The 21318-nt window shown below is 45.1% G+C and overlaps 1 protein-coding gene and 1 non-coding gene across 2 annotated transcripts in view; one reads left to right on the plus strand and one right to left on the minus strand.

The window, feature by feature from the left end:
- Positions 1–21318, plus strand: part of COMMD7 (COMM domain containing 7) — a 911502-nt gene that overhangs the window by 654357 nt on the left and 235827 nt on the right. The gene's annotated exons all lie outside the window — the stretch shown is intronic.
- LOC126019976 (U6 spliceosomal RNA) lies at positions 3456–3558 on the minus strand. Its single transcript, XR_007499571.1, has one exon. It is a non-coding gene; the product is annotated as a U6 spliceosomal RNA (small nuclear RNA).

Consider the following 21318-nt stretch of genomic DNA (forward strand, 5'->3'; position numbering starts at 1 on the left):
TGTCTTTGTCCTTTGGACTACACCTGGCTGTGCTCAGGGATCACATTTGTCAGGCTTGGAAACCATATGGGTTGTTGGGGATTGAACCTAGGTTGGCAGCGCACAAGGCAAGTTCCTACCTGCTATACTATCTCCAGTTTCTGACTCATTTTGTTTTGTTTTGCTTTACCACAGTACTGGGGTTTGAGGCTTGAAGGTTGCTTCCAGCACTGCCTAGGAGCATAAGAGGTGTTGAGGATCAAACTTAGGCCTTCCACATGCAAAACATGAGCTCAACCCTTTGTGCCAAGTCCTTGGTTACCAATAATTCCACTGGATACTGGGTGGAGCATGAGGTGTGGGAATAGGGTACAAAACCCCACCCACTATAGGAGCCCTTACACTTTTACCCATGCCTGAGAAGATGATGGTCTGGTCATGGTAGTTACTATCTCAGAATTAAGAAAAGAACCAGGGTTGGAACCATAGTACAACTGGTAGATAGTAACCTTATAACTGGCTGATCCAGGTTCAATCCCTGGCGTTCCATGTGGTTTCCCCCAATTCCTCCAGGAGTACAGAGCCAAGAGTAAACCCTGAGCATCTCCAGGAATTGCCCCAAAACAAAAACAAAAATTTAAAAAAAGAGAAAGAAAAGAACTAATTCAGGGACATTTGGAGGGAGAACTTAACAGATGCTGCTCATGGATAATGAAATTCAAAAACCTTCCAGGAAAATATTGACCTGAGAAGAATCAAGTCTTCATTTCACAATCAGCAGAAAAGTTTCATTTCTTTCCCAAAATGCATGGAGGGTTGGGCTCAGCTGACAGGTCTGAGTGATAGCATGAGGAAGCAGCTTCCTCATCTCCGCCCAGTCACACTTAACTTCTGTAGCAGTGAGAATGCAGTTAGACTTGTCTTGTTAAAATAGACACATGTTTATGGTCTATGGAAAAAAATATCCCAGGTTCCTAGCCTTAGGGAAATTATTAAAAAAAAAAGAAAAATATGAGTATTATTTACAGGGAAGCTTTTATCTGCCCTGGTGGGAATTGCAACTGCTCACAACCTCCTGCTTTAACTGGTTTTTGCATTGTTTGTCTCTTGTGAATCAGAAAAGGAACTGACCCCCTTTCCAAATCAGGCATCGGAAAAATTCCAGTGATTAATCACTGCTTTGTAACTTTTTTATTTTTGATATTGGGCCAGCCCTTGTGGTGCTCAGGGTTCATTCCTGGCAGGGCCCAGGGTACCATATGGGATGATGGGGCTGGAACCCAGGTCAACCTTCTGCAAGTCAAGCACCCTACCGACTGTACTGCACCCTACCTACTGTCATGGCCTTGTTTTATAATATTTTTGCAGATATTCAAAACTGAAAGCCACAACTCTCTTTGATATGGGATCTATACTCATCCCAGATCCTGAGAAATACAGCTTGGGTGGCTTAAAAGGACATGACATCTTGGGGTCAAGAGAGATAATACACTGGTGAAGGCATTTGCCTTGCACGTGGTTAATCCCAGTTTGATTCCCAGCACTTCATATGGCCCCCAAATCCATAATCACAGAGCCAAGAGTCAGTTCTGGACACTACCCCAACAAACACTAATGAATTAGTATGCCGTTTCATATTGTGTTCAACAATGGGAATGTCTGAGATTGGCCCCACTGTGAGCTATACAGTCACTTTTCTTCACCACTGTGAGCACCTCTTAAATATTAGTCTTGGTAACTGGGTGCTGAAAGGGAATAAAGTAATATGCATGGTACTCCTTCATTAACAGTAGTGCAAACCACAGTGTCACAAAGGGGGGGGAGAGAGATAAAGAGAGAGAGAGAGAGAGAGAGAGAGAGAGAGAGAGAGAGAGAGAGAGACAGACAGAGGACAGAGAGAGAGAGAGAGGGTAAAATGCCTGTCCCAGAGACAGGAGGGGTGGGGCTTGGGAGGGAAACTGGGGACATTGTTGGCCGAAAATGTGCACTGGTGAAGGGTGATGTATATTCATTTTTTTTTTAATTTAAAAAATACAGGGGCCAGAGTGGTGCCGCAAAGGGTAAGGTGTCTGCTTTGCCTGCACTAGCCTAGGATGGACCGGCGTCCCATATGAACCCCCAAGCCAGGAGCAATTTCTGACTGCATAGCCAGGAGTAACCCCTGAGTGTCACCGGCATGGCCCCCTGCTGTGAATCTGTGCTGTTATATCCTTTGTTGGGCGTTTGTGAATCCACAAATAGTTCCCAGAATGAGAAATTACTTCCCATCCCCTTGTGCCCTTTTGGGGGGAGATCTTGGTAATATTTATCCGTAGCAAATAATAATGCACACAGACAAGAAGGTTAGGGTGTAAAAGGTTGGGCAAAGAGAGAGAGTCATTTTGCAGCCTGCTCCCAGCTCTTGCAAAAAGACCCCCTTTTCTTTGTCCATCAAGCTATTTCTTGCCAACTCCACAGCGCCCCCACCTGGAAGGTCTAGGTGGGGCAATAGTCACAGAACAATCCTAAGAAAATATTTTTATATACAACAATTCCAAGAATACTCTTATGGAAATATTTTCATATACTACAATTCCCCCCCCCTTTTTTGTAAAGAAACAATAATAATGTACAGAAGTAAGCAATATTTTTTATAATTGTAAAAAGAACAACTAAGTAATGGTAAAAGAGTGACTGTTTACATAAGTGCATCACCAGAAAAAGTATAGAAAAAATTTTAACCTAACACAGGGTGTTCAAAAACAGAAACAGATGTAAAGGAATCAACTACAAGCTCCAGAGCAGAAAAAATCTACAGCGTCCAAGATGAACAATTCCGAGTAAGTTTTTTCTTGGAAAAGCAGAAGTTGAATTTGAAATTCCAAGATTCAGGACCCATGGGGAGCTCCTGGGGCAATCACAAAGCCCGAAAGTTATTTGGAGACAGAGATCCTTAGATGAGATGCTCACAAGGCTGCGTAGCAGTCGAGATGAAACACATTTTCCATTCCAGTCCAGCTTGAGCAGAAGAAAGCCCATCTTTGGAGGCAGAGAATTAGGCCCCTATTTTGACCCCTGCACAGTGGGGGCCACAGTAAAGAAGATCCATAGGTATTTGAACTCAATCCAAGAGGAGTTCTAGTCCAGTCAGAAGTCCATAAGAGGTCTGAGAATGAAGAACCACTTCCGGCCGATTATTTAGATGGAAGGTTAAGTTCAAAACCAAAACCAAATGCTTAAGGCAGAGAACCGCCCCGTGTCAATGAATACATTGAGGGTCCGTCCAAAATGGATAAAACCTCCTTTTGCACCTGCTATTTTCCCCAATGATGCACCCACACAAAAGGCCAAGATACCAGACAGAATTCAATCTAGTAACTTATTTATAACAGTATCTAACCTCTAACCCAAAGTAACAAAAGTAAAATCTTAATGAAATACCACATCAATTTCTAGAATTAAAAACTAAAATGTAAAAACCTTAATTACAGTAATCAACAGAAGTGTAGAGCTTCATGAATTTGCATGTCACCTTTGCGCAGGGGACATGTTAATCTACTCTGTATTATTCCGATTTTAGTATCTGTGCTGCTGAAGCCAAGCTGGGTGGTGTATATTCTATGAAACTCAATCATGAAGAATTTGTATTCACAGTGTTTAAATAAAGGAATTATAAAATATGAATCTTAGTCTTGGTACCATTTGCATGTCGGATAGGGCCAAGGTCCTGAGTCTCATAAGGCTGTGCTCACTCAAGATCCACAAACCCCTGTCTTTCAGAGTGCTGGCAAGCGCTAAATTGATCTGTGCATTGGGTCCAGGGGTCCAGTAACTACTATAAAAACATTCATCACAACAATTTCTCTTTAACTGCAAACACATCATTGCCCCAGAGGGCAAAGCCAGTTTCATTTGCCATTCCTTGGCCTGCCAATTAGGAGATATGACACCACTGTAGAAGTTAACTTTTCAAAATAGGGAGTCCCAGTGGTCCAGGAAGAGAGTGCAAGGGTTAACATTACTTGTCTTGCATACAGCTTGTCCCAGTTTGATCCCCGCCAACTCTTAAGGTCCCTTGATCACTGCCAGGAGTGATCCTGGAGCACAGAGCCAGCAGTTAGCACCAAACATCACCAAAAACCTAAACCAAAACCAAACAAAAATATTCAAATAAAATTGGGAATCCCCATTAGCCCAATGTTTTCCTTTCATAGGTAAAAAAACATAAAAACAAACAAACAAAAAAAAAACCTTCAGAGATCAGCAGTATGAGTCACATTGGAATAAACTATAATTGTTTCCAGGATGATTTTGTCTACCATGCCCTTTCAGAAAAAAAAAAAATTGGGGCAGGAGCGACAGCACAGCGGTAAGGCGTTTGCCTTGCATGTGGCCAACACAGAACGGACCCCGGTTTGAATCGTGACATCCCATATGATCTCCCAGCCTGTCAGGAGCGACTTCTGAGTGCAGAGCCAGGAGTAACCCCTGAGCGCCGCCGGGTGTTACCCAAAAACCAAAATAAATAAATAATAAAAAATCACAGAGCCCTTGACTTTAGGAGGACAGAAAGCGCTGACAATTCCACTGAGGCAGCCACAATCTCCAAGGGTTGTTCCAACACCCCCTAGTGGGTGGTCGGGCCCACCTTAGGGTACCACTGCAGTTCAGAGAATCAGCTAGCTTGCTGCTTGGCCAGGAGTTGACTTCAGAAATGCTTATTCCTCATGAACTTTATATAGAAATGTAATATAATTCACGCATATAATCACACATTTTCTAAAATCTACTTTTATATAAAAAGAAACATGTGAATTCATTTTAGGATAATTAATTTTTCAATGCCAATCTATGAAACCAGCAATATATATATATATATATATATATATATATATATATATATATATACTACCATTATTTTACTATTATGATACTTGACATATTTTTCCTTTTTTCATACACAGTCTTCAAATCCCAGTGTGTACTAGAATGGTGGTGTTTGGGAATATCTGAGAATACTCTCGGTATTCCTGGTTCTATGTTTAGGAGTAACTCCTGGCAGTACTTAGGGGACTATATGTGGTGCCAGGTGTTCAAACTAGAGGCTGTAAGGTAAGCTTTACTCCCTGTATGATCTCTCTGTCCACAACCCACCACCAGAATGTATTTTATATAACCTGGTTCCACTTTTCAGGAGATTCTTAAGGATCCTGGTGCTAAAAGCTACTGTATTAAAAGGGCAAAGCTGGTATGTTTCAAGGGTTACCACTTGGCATGAGCTGGGCTGGCTCCTGCCCTTCCCCACCCAGCAGTGACATGGTGCATGATGGTCAATTGGTCAAGCATGTATAGCTCCACTGCAGTCCAAAGAGAAATATCAGAAGAATGTAGCTTGTTTCTGCTCCAGGTACTTTGTTAAGAAGGAAAGAACGAACAAGGGGAAGTACTTTCCAAGGCCATATTTGTCCAAAGAAGTTGTCAGGGGCTGGCTGGCAAAGTCATGGAGAGGTTGCGAAGGAACTAATACAAGGTGAAAAGCAAACTAAAAAACATAGAACATCAATCCATTGGTGGAGGGGCCCTACCTGGGGCTGCTCAAGACTTACTCCTGACTCTATGCTCAGGGATCACTCCTGGCAGGGTTCAGGTAGCCATTAGCAAGGCAAGCACCCTAAGCCCTGTGCTGTAGCTTTGCTGTATCGTCAGGATTCTTGTGTACTCCTGACCCTGGACTATGGGAACCAGAGACTCAGGGGAAGAGAGGCTGAAATCTTCATTTCCAAATTTCTGCAGGATAATCTCCTGCACACTCAAGTTAGAGATCCACCAATGGGGGGGGGAATGAAGAACAAATTTGGGGTCTCAATAGTTGGCTTAAGATCCTGGTTCTGGGGCTGGGCGGTGGCGCTAAAGGTAAGGTGCCTGCCTTGCCTGCGCTAGCCTTGGATGGACCGCGGTTCGATCCCCCGGTGTCCCATATGGTCCCCCAAGCCAGGAGCAACTTCTGAGCACATAGCCAGGAGTAACCCCTGAGCATTACTGGGTGTGGCCAAAAACCAAAAAAAAAAAAAAAAAAAAAAAAGATCCTGGTTCTGAGCACCGAGGGGAGAGTAAATGATCATGCAAGGAGTCTATAGTTAATCCTATGAAAGTAGACGTCAGGGATGGAGAAACCCTGTGTCTCCTAGGCCAAGGGAATTCCCTCTATAATATCCCCAATAATTACTGTGCCTATGCAGGGGGAAAAAGAAAAAAAAAAGCACAAAATAATCATTTTTCCACATATATATTTATTTATTGATTGATTGTTTTTTTTTTTTTTTTTTGGTTTTTGGGCCACACCCGGTAATGCTCAGGGGTTACTCCTGACTATCTGCTCAGAAATAGCTCCTGGCAGGCACGGGGGACCATATGGGACACCGGGATTCGAACCAACCACCTTTGGTCCTGGATCGGCTGCTTGCAAGGCAAACGCCGCTGTGCTATCTCTCCGGGCCCGATTGATTGTTTTTTTTTTTTGAAGTCTTTATTTTGGTATAGATATTGAAGTTGATGTCTCCTTTTTTATTTTATATTATTTTATCTTATCTTTCTCTTTCTTTTTGCACTCCGGCATGATTTGAATTCAGAACCGAGACTATTGTGTGGTGCTTCTCTTTATTGCTGTAGGGCTCACTGGATATTTAATTTGACATTTATTTTTGTATTGTTATGGTGTTTCAATTACCTTTTTCATGTCCTCTCTCAAACTGAGGCTGATAGCCACTAGAAGGACTCTGCCCATTCTCAGCATATTTTTAATTAATTAATTAATTAATTAATATTTTGGTTTTTGGGCCACACCCGGCGGTGCTCAGGGGTTTTCTCCTGGCTGTCTGCTCAGAAATAGCTCCTGGCAGGCACAAAGGACCATATGGGACACTGGGATTCGAACCAACCACCTTTGGTCCTGGATCGGCTGCTTGCAAGGCAAATGCCGCTGTACTATCTCTCTGGGCCCCTAATTTATTTTTTTTTTGTTTTTTTGTTTTTTTGTTTTTGGGCCACACCCATTTAATGCTCAGGGGTTACTCCTGGCTATACGCTCAGAAGTCGCTCCTGGCTTGGGGGGACCATATGGGACGCTGGGGGATCGAACCGCGGTCCATCCTACGCTAGCGCTTGCAAGGCAGACACCTTACCTCTAGCACCACCTTCCCGGCCCCACTTAATTTATTTTTTTAAATTATTTTTTTTTGCTTAATCTTTACCCCATTCTATTGCCTTTCTTTCCCTCAAACAAAACCACATAACTCGATATATCTAGGTTAGCTTCTCAAATAGAGGGAGAAACAAGGGAGGGCACCAGGACCAAACAGATGTATGATCACTGATAGTAAGCTAGACAAAGAGGGGACCACCTACTCTAGCAGCCTGGGGGGTGATGGTGGGGGATATGGGTTGCAGAAAGGAAACGGGGAAGGGGGGAGGACAAATTTGGTGGTGGGTATTCCCCTGATTCAATGTTAATATGTACCTAAAATACTAATGTAAAAGATATGTAAGCCAGGGCCAGGCGGTGGCGCTGGAAGTAAGGTGCCTGCCTTGCCTGCGCTAGCCAAAAACGGACCGCAGTTCGATCCCCCGGCGTCCCATATGGTCCCCCAAGAAGCCAGGAGCAACTTCTGAGCGCATAGCCAGGAGTAACCCCTGAGCGTCACAGGGTGTGGCCCAAAAACCAAAAAAAAAAAAAAAAAAAAAAAAAAGATATGTAAGCCACTATGATCAAAATAAAAATTTAAAAAAAAAATCAGACCCTATATATTTATAAAATATTAGATATTCAGAATATATATTTCTGCTTGGTACCAACTGATATTGGTATTTATTTCTTTGAATTTACAACTTTTAGGTATTTTATAAATGTATATGCTTAAAAATTTAATATTAAAATTTAAGGACTATAAAAAAAAAAGATCCTGGTTCTGTCACTGACTGACCATGTGATCTTGGGTAAGTTACTTCCCCACTTGCTGCATCTTTAGCTTCCCTATAAATGTGAGGCCACTTGCTTCTCAGGCACTTCTGTGGGGCAGGGATGTAAAAGACTTTTTCAATCTGTAGAATACCCTTGATTTTTACCTATTTGTCCATAAAGCCAGAAATATTTTCTTTGTTGCCCTTTATAGAATGATTGCTATCCTTGATATAAAGTGTTTTGAGAATCAAAACTGAATAAAAGAAATTAAGTTACTTTAAAAAAAAAAAAAAAAGACTTTTTCAGTCATCCAGAGCCACAAGTTTCTGATCTGACATGGTTCCAAAAGAGACTCTGAGAGCAGAAGTGGTTTGCCTGGTTTCAGACCACTTAGAACTGCTGAGACCCAATGAGGACACTTCCTCAGGTCAGGCCTGAACCCCTGAGATCAAAAACCTGTCCTTTGCCTCTACTATGTCATGGCATGGGAGGGAAGTGAGAACATCCATTTGCTGCCCCTGGCTATTTCCCATAGTCCCAGGTTGGCTGCTGGGCCCCAGAGCCAATGCCAACTCTTTCTTCTTGGGCAAGACCCCACCATGCACTGGACCTCAACTTCTCCATATAGAAAGTGCATTATGGGTCTTTTGTTCTAGAAAGGGACAGCTGCAGTACATTTCTACATAGCATCTGCTCCTCCTACTTCTGACAGTAGCCTCCCCCCAACCTCAACTGTCTCTTGAGAACCACCACTCCTTCCTTCTCAGTTCAAAGATCTGAGAAGACTTGACTTCTGCCCTTGGGTCTCTAAGTTGGTTTGTGGCAGGATCTGGCCAGAGTTGAAGTAGCAGAAGCTGAGATGAGCAAGTAAGTCACCCCTGGCCAATGAGAGTGAGCTGCTGAATTCTGGCTGGGAGAGAGACCCAAGTGGCAGAGCAGAATGACTTGTGGTCTGTTAAAAACACAGATTCCTGAGCCCTTGAGTGTAAGCTGTCTACAGCTGAAGCATGCATAGGCTTTCTAATAACTTGCCTCATCTTCTTGAGCCTCTCTCAGTTGAATTTCTACTCCCTTAAACCTTAAAGTACTAAATGTTGAGAAATGCTCAACAGGCTGGAACATGCGCTTTGCATATAGGATTCCTGGGTTGGGTCCCCGGCACTGCATGGCCCTCAGCACTGCCAGGAGCCACCTTTGAGCAGAGTTAGGGGTATTCCATGAATATCTCAAAATATGGTCCTAAAACAAAACAAAACAAAACAAAACAAAGCAAAACAAAAAACTCAAGCCCTTAAGAACACTGACCAATACATAGAAAAAATAATTGCAAGAGATTGTAGTTCATATTCAAATATAAGTGGTTTATGATAAACTTATTTGTTTTGTTTTGGAGCCACGTCCTGCAGTGCTCAGGGCTTACTCCTGGCTCTGTGCTCAGGCATCACTCCTGACGGAACTCAAGAAACTATATGTGGTAATAATGGAGATCAAACTTGAGTCAACCACATGCAAAGCAAGCACCTTCCTCCCTGTACTCTCTCAGAACCATGACAAACTTATTTGGTATCAATTTTTGATAAAGAAGAGGTACTAAACCCTTGAGAGTTAGTAAGGACTAAGTTAAGTATGGACTCCCAAGGAGCTGGTGGTACCAAAATGATGCTAAAAATGCCTGGTATATCGTAGCTCTTCAGATACCTACAGATGCCTCATACTTGGATGAAGTTGCAGGAGCAAGATCCTGACCTATTTTTCAGATGGAAAAATGGTGGCCATGGCAGAGAAGGTTCTGCTCTCCTGCCTTTCATTGTTCACCAGGTCGGGCCAGAGGCTTCAGGTTGGATGGAGGAAGGAGGATGGAGGAATAAGAACCCAAACAGGAAGTTCTTGAAAGGCAGGCCATTGGGGGACCCAGGGTTCAAGACAGGCAAGTTAGAGAAACTTTCCTTAGAGCAGCTCTTCCATGGGGCTGGCATGGTAGCACAGTGGATAAGGTGTTTGCCTTGCATGCAGCCAACCCGGGTTTGATCCCTGGCATCCCATATGGCTCCCAGGGTCTGCCAGGAGTTTTTTTTTTTTTTTTTTTTTTTGGTTTTTGGGCCACACCCGTTTGACGCTCAGGGGTTACTCCTGGCTATGAGCTCAGAAATCGCCCCTGGCTTGGGGAGACCATATGGGACGCCGGGGGATCGAACCGCGGTCCGTCCTACGCTAGCGCTTGTAAGGCAGACACCTTACCTCTAGCGCCACCTTCCCGGCCCCAGGAGTTATTTCTGAGTGTAGAGGCAGGAGTAATCCCTGAGCTCCACCAGGTATGGCCCCGCCCAAAAAAGAGCAGCTCAGCCATGAGGGTTGAAAAACAGACAATTCTCTGAGGTGCAAGGGTGCAGAGCCTAACCACTCTCTCTTATTGGGCTTATTGCTGTTTTATTTTATTTTATTTTATTTTTGGTTTTTGGGCCACACCCGGTAATGCTCAGGGGTTACTCCTGGCTATGTGCTCAGAAGTTGCTCCTGGCTTGGGGGACCATATGGGACACCGGGGGATCGAACCGCAGTTCGTCCAAGGCTAGCGCAGCCAAGGCAGGCACCTTACCTTTAGCGCCACCGCCCGGCCCCCTTATTGCTGTTTTATGTGCCAATTATCCAAATCCCAGGCCAGAGAAATAGTACAGCTGTAAGGTGCTTGCTTGCTTTCCACACAGACAGCCCAGCTTTCCATATGGTCCCTGAGCACAGACAGAATTTCTAAGTGCAGTGCCAGGAGTAACCTCTGAGCAACAGTGGGTGTGGCCCCCAAACAAAACAAAATAACAGTAAAACCCATCCAAATCCTTAAGTGACTATAATCCTTCATGAACATTTGAGGTTACCCTTGACTTCTCTCTCCCCTTTTCTAAACTACAGTATATTTCTGCTTAAAAAAAACAAACAAAAAACAAGGGGCCGGCGTGGTGGCGCTAGAGGTAAGGTACCTTGCCTGTGCTAGCCTAGGATGGACTGTGGTTCTATCCCCTGTCATCCCATATGGTCCCCCAAGACAGGAACGACTTCTGAGCACATAGCCAGGAGTAACCCTTGAGCGTCACTGGGTGTGGCCCAAAAACCATAAAAAAAAAAAAAACAAAAAAAACAACCTCTCTGAGAGTAGAGCGAATAGTACAGCAGGTAGGTTGCCTTGCAAACAACCAACTGGACTCAGTATCTCATAAAGTACCCCGAGCCTGCCAGGAGTGATTTCTGAGCACAGAGCTAGAAGTAACTCTTGAGCACTGCCAGGTGTGGTCCCAAAACAAACAAAAAAGAGAAGTTATCTTTATTGAAAAAAAATAAAGATTTATATGATTCTACCCTGAGCGATCCCTGATCTCAGAGCCATAAGTAAGCTCTAAACACTGCCCAGAGTAGTACATGCATGTGCACACACACACACACACACACACACAAAGTTTTTAGCCACTTGACACAGCCCTGAGGATGAACCAAATGCCCTAATAGCAGTGCTTGGCCACCACTTTCATGGCTGCTTCCAGCTAAGGACAGAGCCTAGTAGGGACAATGAGGCAGGGTCCCTCTGAGAGGATACTTAGCCTGTGGACTTCTCGTCAAGATTTCCTTGGCACTACTCTGCCATTTAAGACATTTTCTTGTTCTCTTCCCTTCCTGCTTCACTTGGAGGCATCAGAGTCGCCCTTTCCTCAAAGCCAGTCTTGGCTTCACCTGGTTCTCCAAAATGGTCCCTTCAATAACTGTAAGTGCATTAACCCCCATGAGTCTGCTTTTTATTTGGTTGTTGTTGTTGTTGTTATTATTATTATTATTATTATTGTCACACCCGGCAGCACTCAGGGGTTACTCCTGGCTCTATGCTCAGAAATCGCTCCTGGCAGGCTTGGGGGACCATATGGGATGCCGAGATCCGAACCATCGTCCTTCTACATGCAAGGCAAATGCCCTACCTCATGCTATCTCTCCAGCCCCAAATCTGCTTTTTAAAGGAGCTAAACAAACACACTTGATATCACCTACTGAATCACCCATCTTCATTTCTCACAAAGGAAATAGGACAGATGCAGGCCATATCTTGTCTAAAACTCTACTTAAGAGGTTGGGGGAGATGGTACAGGGTTTAGGATACATATCCTGCATGGGTTTCATCCCCAGCACACACAGTCCTCTAAGCATCTCCAGATGCAGTCCTGGTGGGCCCCCATACTCTATAGTCTGAGCAGCACCCCCTTCTTGGGCCCTAGCATTGAACCTAGAATCAGATTGACTGAGTATCATCAGGAATGGTCTTTGGGTCCCCTAAACTCTGTTTGGAAGCTTCCCACAACCCTCCCCAAAAGAAAAGAAAACATGCTATATATGTCTCTGCATGAGTCCTGGACAAAATCGGTGATGAATACATTCTTGAAGAATTGAATGATGCTCCTTTAGCTTCCTGGACGCCCAGCTCTCCCACCCACACAATAGTTCACTGAGTCTGAGCCAAGAAGAGTTGCCTATTTCCAACTTCAACTCTTCCTTGGCTGTGGATCTTTCACACACAGGCTGTGGAGGCCTGTTTGATAGCCCCAGGAGACTTTTCACTAAGCTTTCCTGAGGCATCTGCCAGTCCAACTGTTCCGCACAATTAACACCTCAGAAAAGCCTGTTCTTGGGGTCGGAGGAGTGGCACAGCAGTAGGGTGTTTGCCTTGCACACAGCTGACCTAGGACGGACCTCAGTTGGACCCCTGGGCATCCTCTATGCTTCCCCCAACCAGGAGTGATTTCTGAGTGCAGAGTAAGGAGTAACCCCTGAGCATCACAGGGTGTGGCCCAAAAAACAAAGAAACAAACAAAGAAACAAACAAGAAAAGCCTGTTCTCACCCTTTCAGGGTCATCTTGTTATTGTTAAAGGGTCCTTCCTCCTCTCCCCCTTCCTCTCCCCCTTACCTCCATGCTATCTCTCTGGCCCCCATCCTCTCTCTCTCTCTCTCTCTCTCTCTCTCTCTCTCTCTCTCTCTCTCTCTCTCTCTCTCTCTCTCTCTCTCTCTCTCTCTTGGTTTTTGGGCCACATCCAGTGTTGCTCAGGGGTTACTCCTGGCTGTCTGCTCAGAAATAGCTCCTGGCAGGCATTGGGGACCATATGGGACACTGGCATTCGAACCAATCACCTTTGGTCCTGGATCGGCTGCTTGCAAGGCAAACGTTGCTGTGCTATCTCTCCGGGCCCCCTTCCTCTCTTTTTGTTTCCACTTCCTTTCCCTTTTGGGGGGTCACACCTGGTATTGCTCAGGGCTGACTCATTGACCATTTCTAGCAGTGTTCAGGGATCTAACTGGGATCAATCTTGTGCAAGGCAACCACCTTAATTCTTGATCTTTCTGGCAAAATCTTAGTTTATTTTCTGTTGGAAGACTTTATGCTTTGCTTTCTAAAATTAGCTTTTATTGAAGTTGGAGAGATAGCACAGTGATTGAAACATTTGCCTTGTACGCAGACCCTCAATTCAAATGACCTTTATTGTTTTTGCTTTGTTTTGGGGTTACAACTAGCAGTACTCAGGGCTAACTCCTGGCTCTGTGAACAGGGGGTCACTCCTGGGCAGTGCTCAAAGGACTATATAGATGCTGGGATCAAACCTGGGTTTGCTACGTGCAAGGCTGTACTATCATTATAGCGGCCCATATTACCTTTCGTCACCTAATAGTATAATATTAGGTTATTGCCCTTGTTAAAAGTGAAAATAAGGGCCGGTGGTGGCGCTAGAGGTAAGGTGCCTGCCTTGCCTGCGCTAGCCTAGGACGGACCGCGGTTTGATCCCCCGGCGTCCCATATGGTCCCCCAAGCCAGGAGCGACTTCTGAGCGCATAGCCAGGAGTAACCCCTGAGCATCACCAGGTGTGGCCCAAAAACCAAAATAAATAAATAAATAAATAAAATAAAAGTGAAAAAAAAAAAAGTGAAAATAATGCAGGCTCAGGAGACAGCTCATATGCATTTATCTAAGAAGCCCCAGGTTTAATCCCCTGCCCTGAAAAATCAAAAGTTACAGACACGCACCATGTGCTGGCAATCACCCCCTTCACAGGCCACCCCTCCCATTCTGAATTTACACATGCTCATTCGAGCCCCTTCACCCTGGCCCTCCATTTCCAAACACACTTTAGCTCTCTGTGGTCACTAGGGCTAGCTCTGCCCATGAACCTGGCACAGGGAAATACTAGAGAAGTAACCAACCTCCCTCATGACTCTCCATGGGACTGACCAGGGCAGAGGATGAATCTGCCAGTCTCTGATTCCTGGAGCCCACTGGCTTGCTGACTCCCTGTAGATCTGACTTTCAGGGAGCCCAGAGGTGACTCACTAGATGACAGCCCACTTTTAGCCACCTTGCCATCTCCCTCTCATTTCCTCACTCTCTACCAGGGTCTTCAGGGACTGCATATATCATGTGGTCCCCATAGATTATATTTTAGGGGGATATGTATGGTAGGCTATGTCCACTGTGGTGTGGAGTGGTGTGGGGTGGGGTGTGTGTGTGTGTGTGTGTGTGTGTGTGTGTGTGTTGAGCAAAATTGCATAACTAGATGTTTTCAGCCTTTGAGCTCTCTCCAGTTCCTCTAATATCTTCTTTTGAGAAAACTTAAAGTAAGACATCATCTCCATCACATTGAAAATGAGTGGTATCAATGACCTGCTTATAGGACAGGGTTCTCTGCATTGCCCTTTAATTGTGAGGTGAAATGAGAGGACGCTCTGCACCATCCTGACTGCAATATAGGATATGCAGATTCCAGGATCTTTAATACAAAAACATGATACCAACAACAGAGACTGTGTGAAAAATAAAAGTGTATTGGCACTACAGACAATGACCTGGATTGGACAAACTAGTTTGCCTGGAGCCTAGAGTTGGTCTTATGCCAGGAAACTTCAGGGGTAGGGTCTCCTTGTATTTAGGTCAAGGCTTTTCCTTTCCATGTCCCTCATATTTTGGGGGGGCCTATGCAAACAATAATTGCCACTCTAACACCGTTTTTACTGTGCTCCTTTGACTCTAATCCTTAAGAAAAACAACCCACTTAAACTTTTGAGGTTAACTTAAACTAATATGCATGTGCATGGAAATGTTAAAAAGTACTTTGCCTTCAATGTTTAAAGAGTTACATAAGCTTTATGTCTTTAGATTGCTTTGTGTGCTGCTAAGAAATATTATGTACTACAATCTGGGGACTTGAGGGACAAAGTAATTGTACATGGGTTTTGTTTTATTTTTCTTAATGTTCTTTGGCTGAAAGTTCAAAGTTAAGATATCAGCAATGGGACTACTGAGAATTCTGTTTATGGGTGATTGTCCTTCCACTGTAACTTTACCTTGTCCTCTTTCTTTGCTTTTTTGTTCTCATAATTAAAAATAAAAATTAATAAAAAAAAGAAAAAGAAAGAAAATTAGTGGTATCATTTTTGTTTGTTTTTTGGCCATATCCATAGTGCTCAGAAGTTACTTCAGGCTCTGCACTCAGGAATTACTCCTGACAGCATTCAGGGAACCAAACTGAACCTTGGTCAGCCTCACCAAAGGCCAACATCCTACCCTTTGTACTATCTCTCTGACCCCAATGGTTAGTATCACTGTGTGTGTGTTGACACCAAAGGAACTGTGCCATGCGTATGCGAGGTTACATCATCGATTCTTATTTCTCACATGAGGAATTGACTCCAAAAGTGAAAGGACTAGCAAAATTATTACAGCTTGGAGCGTAGTGCTGGAACATAGCTTTCCTGTGATACCTGCTACCCTTCACCTCTCTGTCAGAGAAGACAAAGTGTCTCCTGCTCTCTCTCTCTCTTTCTCTTTCTCTCTCTCTCTCTCTCTCTCTCTCTCTCTCTCTCTCTCTCTCTCTCTCTCTCTCTCTCTCTCCGTCTCTCTCTCTCTGTCTCTCTCTGTCTCTGTCTCTCTCATTTTTTGGGCCACACCTAGTGACGCTCATGAATTACTCCTGGCTCTGCGTTCAGAAATTGCTCCTGGCTGGGGGGACCATATGGGATGCTGGGGGATTGAATCGAGGTTTGTCCTAGGTCAGCTGCGTGCAAGGCAAACGCCCTACCACTGCGCTATCACTCCGGTCCTATCTCCTGCTCTCTTGACTGTATATGTGTCTCCTGTGTTAATGGATTTCAGGATGGAAGTTCAATTTGGGGAAACTGGAAAAATAGAGCTGGAGCAAAGTGCCAGGGGAACTTATATGAGGCTGAGAGATGGCCCTGCTGATTTGTTGTATAACTTTGGGAAAACTCCTTACCTTTGCTGAGACTGACATTCTTTTCTATGTATCTGAAATAGCAGGCCAGTCATGACTGGAAGACAGAGACTAGAAACTCATAGGACTTTAGGGACACATGAGGCAATTAACTTGAGGAAAGTGGTCCAGAAAAAGGTGGTGCTAACCAGACAGCTAAGTGGAATTTAGGAGCACCCCTATTTGGCTTTACTGAAGCTGCCATGAGTGCATTGTAGAGGAGCAAGGGAGATGAGGGTTCTAATTTGCAGGCTGTCAAGTCTTCCAGTTTTTTTTCAACAGAAGGCAGAAACCAAAATTTATGTGCTTCCTTTATACTTTAAATGCAACAGTGATTACAAAGAATCATGGTGTAGAGACAACTGTTATATAATTTTGGGCTGAACTAATTCCGACAAGGAGGGGAGAAGCTGTCCACCATTTATAAAATCCATCTGTGCTGGGACCCCTCTAAAACATTTTGAATAATTGCAAATTATATCAAAGTGCCTTGCTGAATGCTGCCAACCCCAGTTTGATCCCCCAAACAGAAAAGGACCCACTGAGCACTGGCAAGAGCGATCTTTGAGCACAAAGTTAAGAGTAAGCCCCGAGAGATGGGAGAGATAGTATAGTGGGTAGGTGTTTGCTTGGTGTGTGGCCAACCTGGGTTCAATCCCCAGCATTCCATATCATCCCTGAACACTGCCCAGAGTGAGCACAGAGCCAGGAGTTACCCCTGAGTATTGTCAGGTATAGCCCCCAAACAAACAAGCACAAAAAGAGTCAGCCCTGTCTGAGTACAGATAGGTGTGGTCCAAACACTCAATCCGGGGCCGGGCGGTGGCGCTGGAGGTAAGGTGCCTGCCTTGCCTGCGCTAGCCTAGGATGGACCGCGGTTCGATCCCCCGGCGTCCCATATGGTCCCCCAAGAAGCCAGGAGCAACTTCTGAGCTCATAGCCAGGAGTAACCCCTGAGCGTCACAGGGTGTGGCCCAAAAAAAAAAAACACTCAATCCTCTCCCCCAGCCTTTTTTTTTTGGCCACACCCATTGACGCTCAGGGGTTACTTCTGGCTCTGCGCTCAGAAATCGCTCCTGGCTTGGGGGACCACATGGGGGCCATATGGGACGCTGGGGGATTGAACCTCGGTCTGTCCTAGGCTAGCATTTTAGGCAGATGCCTTACCTCTAGCGCCACCAATCCTCCCTTCTTAAAAAGAAATGGACTTTTCTAGACTAGCACACATCAAAAAGAACAGAAGAACCAGTGCTGGACTGGATGTAAGGAGAGAGGGACTCCTATTCACTGCTTGTGGGAATGTCAATTAGTCCACCCTTTTGAAAACAATATGGAAATTCCTTACAAAACTAGAAATTGAGCTTTCATTTGATCCAGCAATAATACCACCCCTGGGACTATACTCTAGGTGCCCCAAAACACAATACAGAAAAGCCCTCTGCACTCCTACAGGATCATTAAATCACTATTCACACTAGCCAAAAATCAGAAACAACTCAAATGCCTGAGAATAGATGAGTGGATAAAGACACTATGATATGGGCCAGAGTGATGCCAGGTGTGGCCCAAAAATGAAAGAAACTATAGTACATTGACACAATGGAACATTATGCAGTTATTAGGGAAAATGAAGTCATAAAATTTGCTTATATATGGACAGATATGGAGAGTAACATGCTGAATGAAATGAATCAGAGGGAGAGAGACAGACATGGGAAATGTGAAGAAAACATAGTATGAAAATTAATCCAAAGACAATAGAGGGTGAAGGTGGTACAGTTAGAACAGATATGGGACTATTATGACAATGGAAAATGATCACTCTGGACAAGAATTAGGTGCTAAAAGGTGGTAGAGTGATATGCCTAATACCATATCAGTAACCCATAGTGCCTAAAAGGAAAAAGGGGGAAGGAGAGAGAGAGAGAGAAAGAGAACAAGAGAGAAAGAGAAGCAAGTGTCTGCCATAGATGTAGGTGGGAGAGAAAGGGAGATTTTGGTTGTAGGAAATGTACACTCATGAATGAATGAATGTTGGAACATTGTATGACTAAAACTATGAGCAAGTTTATAACTGTATATGTCATAGTGATTTAATTTAAAAGGTAAAAAAAAAACTTTTTTTAAGAAATGAACTCTTTTTCTGTTTTTCTCTTTGATTTCTTTGTTTTGTTTTAACACACACCTGGCAGTGCTTAGGGCTCTCAGGGATCATTCCTGGCAGCCTTCAAGGACAGCGATCAAAACCTGAGTTGACCTGAATTGCCTGTAGGACTTTGGTCACTGGAGAAAGGAACTCTTTAAAATAAAATTATAGAGAGGGAGCAAAACTGAAGACACTGGTGAAGAGAACTTGACACTTGGTGCTAGAATACTTTATGAATGACTTTTATATTCGTATAGCATATGTTATATTTCTAAAACATCTAACAGACTAAATTAAAATTATAATATATCCAAACAGTAGAATCATAGATGTTCATTAAAATTTTGGGTTGCAGAACTAGTATGGGGGTAAGGTGCTTGCTTGCCTTGCATGCAGCTAACCCAGGTTTGATACCTGACATTAATATGGCCCTCTAAGCACCACTATGATCCTGACTGCAGAGGTAGGAGTAACCCCTGAGCACCGATGGGTGTGGCCCAAAAACATAAAATACAAAACCAACGGTATGCATTGGTTGTATATGCATATGTAGACAACACATTAATGAAGGAACAGAACGGAAGACTGTAATTCATTGCATGTGTGATCTCTGTGGTAGGATGAACAGGTGGGAGAAGCTTTACTTTCTTATGTTTAGAATTTTATTTTATTTGTTTATTTTGCTTTTTGGGCCACACCCAGTGACACTCAGAGTTACTCCTGGTTATGCGCTCAGAAATCGCTCCTGGCTTGGAGGACCATATGGGATGCCAAGGAACAAACCGAGGTCTGTCCTAGGTCAACTGCATGCAAGGCAAATGCTCTACCACTGGCGCCTCCACTCCAGCCCCTAGAATTTTATTTTTGAAAATCTGAAGATGGGTTAAGATGATGGCGCCAAAGACAGTTTGCATGCTAGAGGCCACTGATTTGATTCCCAAGATCACACAGTTCCTGAAGCTTCACCAAACTTCTCCCCACAACACACAAAACCATGTGTATATGGGGAGGGGTCACAGCAAAAGTACAATGGGGGAGCACTTGTCTTGCAGGTGACCGACCTGGGTTTGATCCCCAATACTCCACTTGGTCTCCAAGCTCACCAGAAGTGATTCCTGAGTCCAAAGTCAGAAATAAGCCCTGAACATATCTGGGAATGCCCCGCCATGCAAAAAACAAACAAACAAACATTTGGGTAGGCAATGTAGCTCAATGGTAGAGCACTTGCCTTCATGTAATAGGCCCTGGGTTCAAACCCATCAACTTATAAACAAACAAACAACTGAAGCAAACAGGAACAATTTTAACATCTTATTTCCAGGTGGTGAGTTCTTGGGTGAGGATATTAGGTTTCTCACTTGTATTTTAGCCCCTTTCCTCTAAAGGAAAGAAAAAAATGGGTTAGAGAGCTGGTAGCTCTTAAGGCTTTTTCCTGTGCTGGCTAAAGTGGACTGGATCTCAGAGTGAGTAGTCCAGACTAGGCACGTGATCACCAGGCAAAGCAAACTCTCAGGGTCCTGTGCCAGACCTACTAAATCAGAAAACCCAGGTCTGGGCCCAGAAAAAGGTGTTTTCACCAGTCTTACAGGTGGTTCCCCTGTACATCTAAGGTGTGAGACTGAACAGAATAGTCTGCAATACTGTGGCCACCAGGAACCGGCATCCAGTTCAGAGTCCCACAGGGGTGTGCAGATAAAGTCTCTCAGCAACTCAGTCCCAGCCTTTAAACATGGCGGAGAGGATGGGGAGGAGAGCAGATACTTGCATGTATGGCATCTGGTTGGATCCCCAGTACTGCATGCCACCCACATCTCAGTAGGTCTGTATAGCCCAGGAAGGTCTTAACCCCTAGAACTCCTCAGTAGTTCTGGGCACGGAGGGTCAGAGCAACACAACACTCTCTGGCCCAGTTGGCTGAGTTATCATCACTGCTTGCAATAGCCTCTTCCCCCAAAAAGAAGAACCACATAAAATAAAGCAAGCCAGTGGGGGCAGTGCCTGTGGGGTTTTTTTTTTTTGGGGGGGGGGAGTTGGGTTTTTGGGTCACACCTGGCAGCGCTCAGGCTTACTCCTGGCTGAGCTCAGAAATCGCTCCTGGCAGGCATGGGGGATCATATGGTATGCTGGGATCACAACCACTGTCAGTCCTGGGTCGGCTGCATGCAAGGCAAACGCCCTACCGCTGTGCTATCTCTCCGGCCCTCAGTGCCTGTGTTTTTATTTCATGAACACCCCACAGTTGTGAAAACAGGCAGAGGGGTTCACCACCCCGACTGATCCCAGATCCTCCAGGTATGGCTGAGGTGCCCCCTTTCCCCAAAAGTCCAGCAGGCCCTTCTCAGCCTGGAAAGAAACGATGGAGAGTGAAAGTGATTCTCAGGGCCAGATAGACAGTCAGTCTGTCCAGGCGCTTTTCCGGTGTGACTTTTGGGGAGCAGGGAAAGGGACCCAGCTGTAGCCCCCCATCAGGGTGTGTGTCCTGGAGGTGCCATCTCCAATCGCTGCCCTCCTTCCCTCCTCGGGCCACCCCTCTGTGACCCCCTTTCTTCCCCATCCCCCCTCCGCTACCGGGAACCCCAAGGGCCTTCCCCTCCCGGGCCCCTGCGCAGGCCCTCCCTCGCTCCCTTGCTTCTCGTTTTTTTTTTTTTTTTTTGTTTTTTTTTGTTTTTTTTTTTCCCCCCCCCTCGCTTTGCAGAAGGGGAACCTGGACGACTTGAGCTGCGAGCTTCCTTCTCGGCCGGCCTCTCCGGCTTTCCCGGACTGACCCGCCGCCACCTGGCAGGTGAGCCCCAAGGCGACACCCCGGGCCCCGGGTCTGCGCGCGGGTCATGTCCCCACCTGCCCATCGCGGCCCGGCCCGGCCCGGCCCGGCCAGACGGCGCTGCCTCCAGCCCTGCACAGCCTGCCCTCCACACCCAGCGCAACCCCCTGGCCCGCGCACCCCAGCGGGTTGCAAGTCGGGGTCC

Source organism: Suncus etruscus, chromosome 9 (assembly GCF_024139225.1).
Source record: "Suncus etruscus isolate mSunEtr1 chromosome 9, mSunEtr1.pri.cur, whole genome shotgun sequence".
In the NCBI taxonomy this organism is placed as follows: Eukaryota; Metazoa; Chordata; class Mammalia; order Eulipotyphla; family Soricidae; genus Suncus; species Suncus etruscus.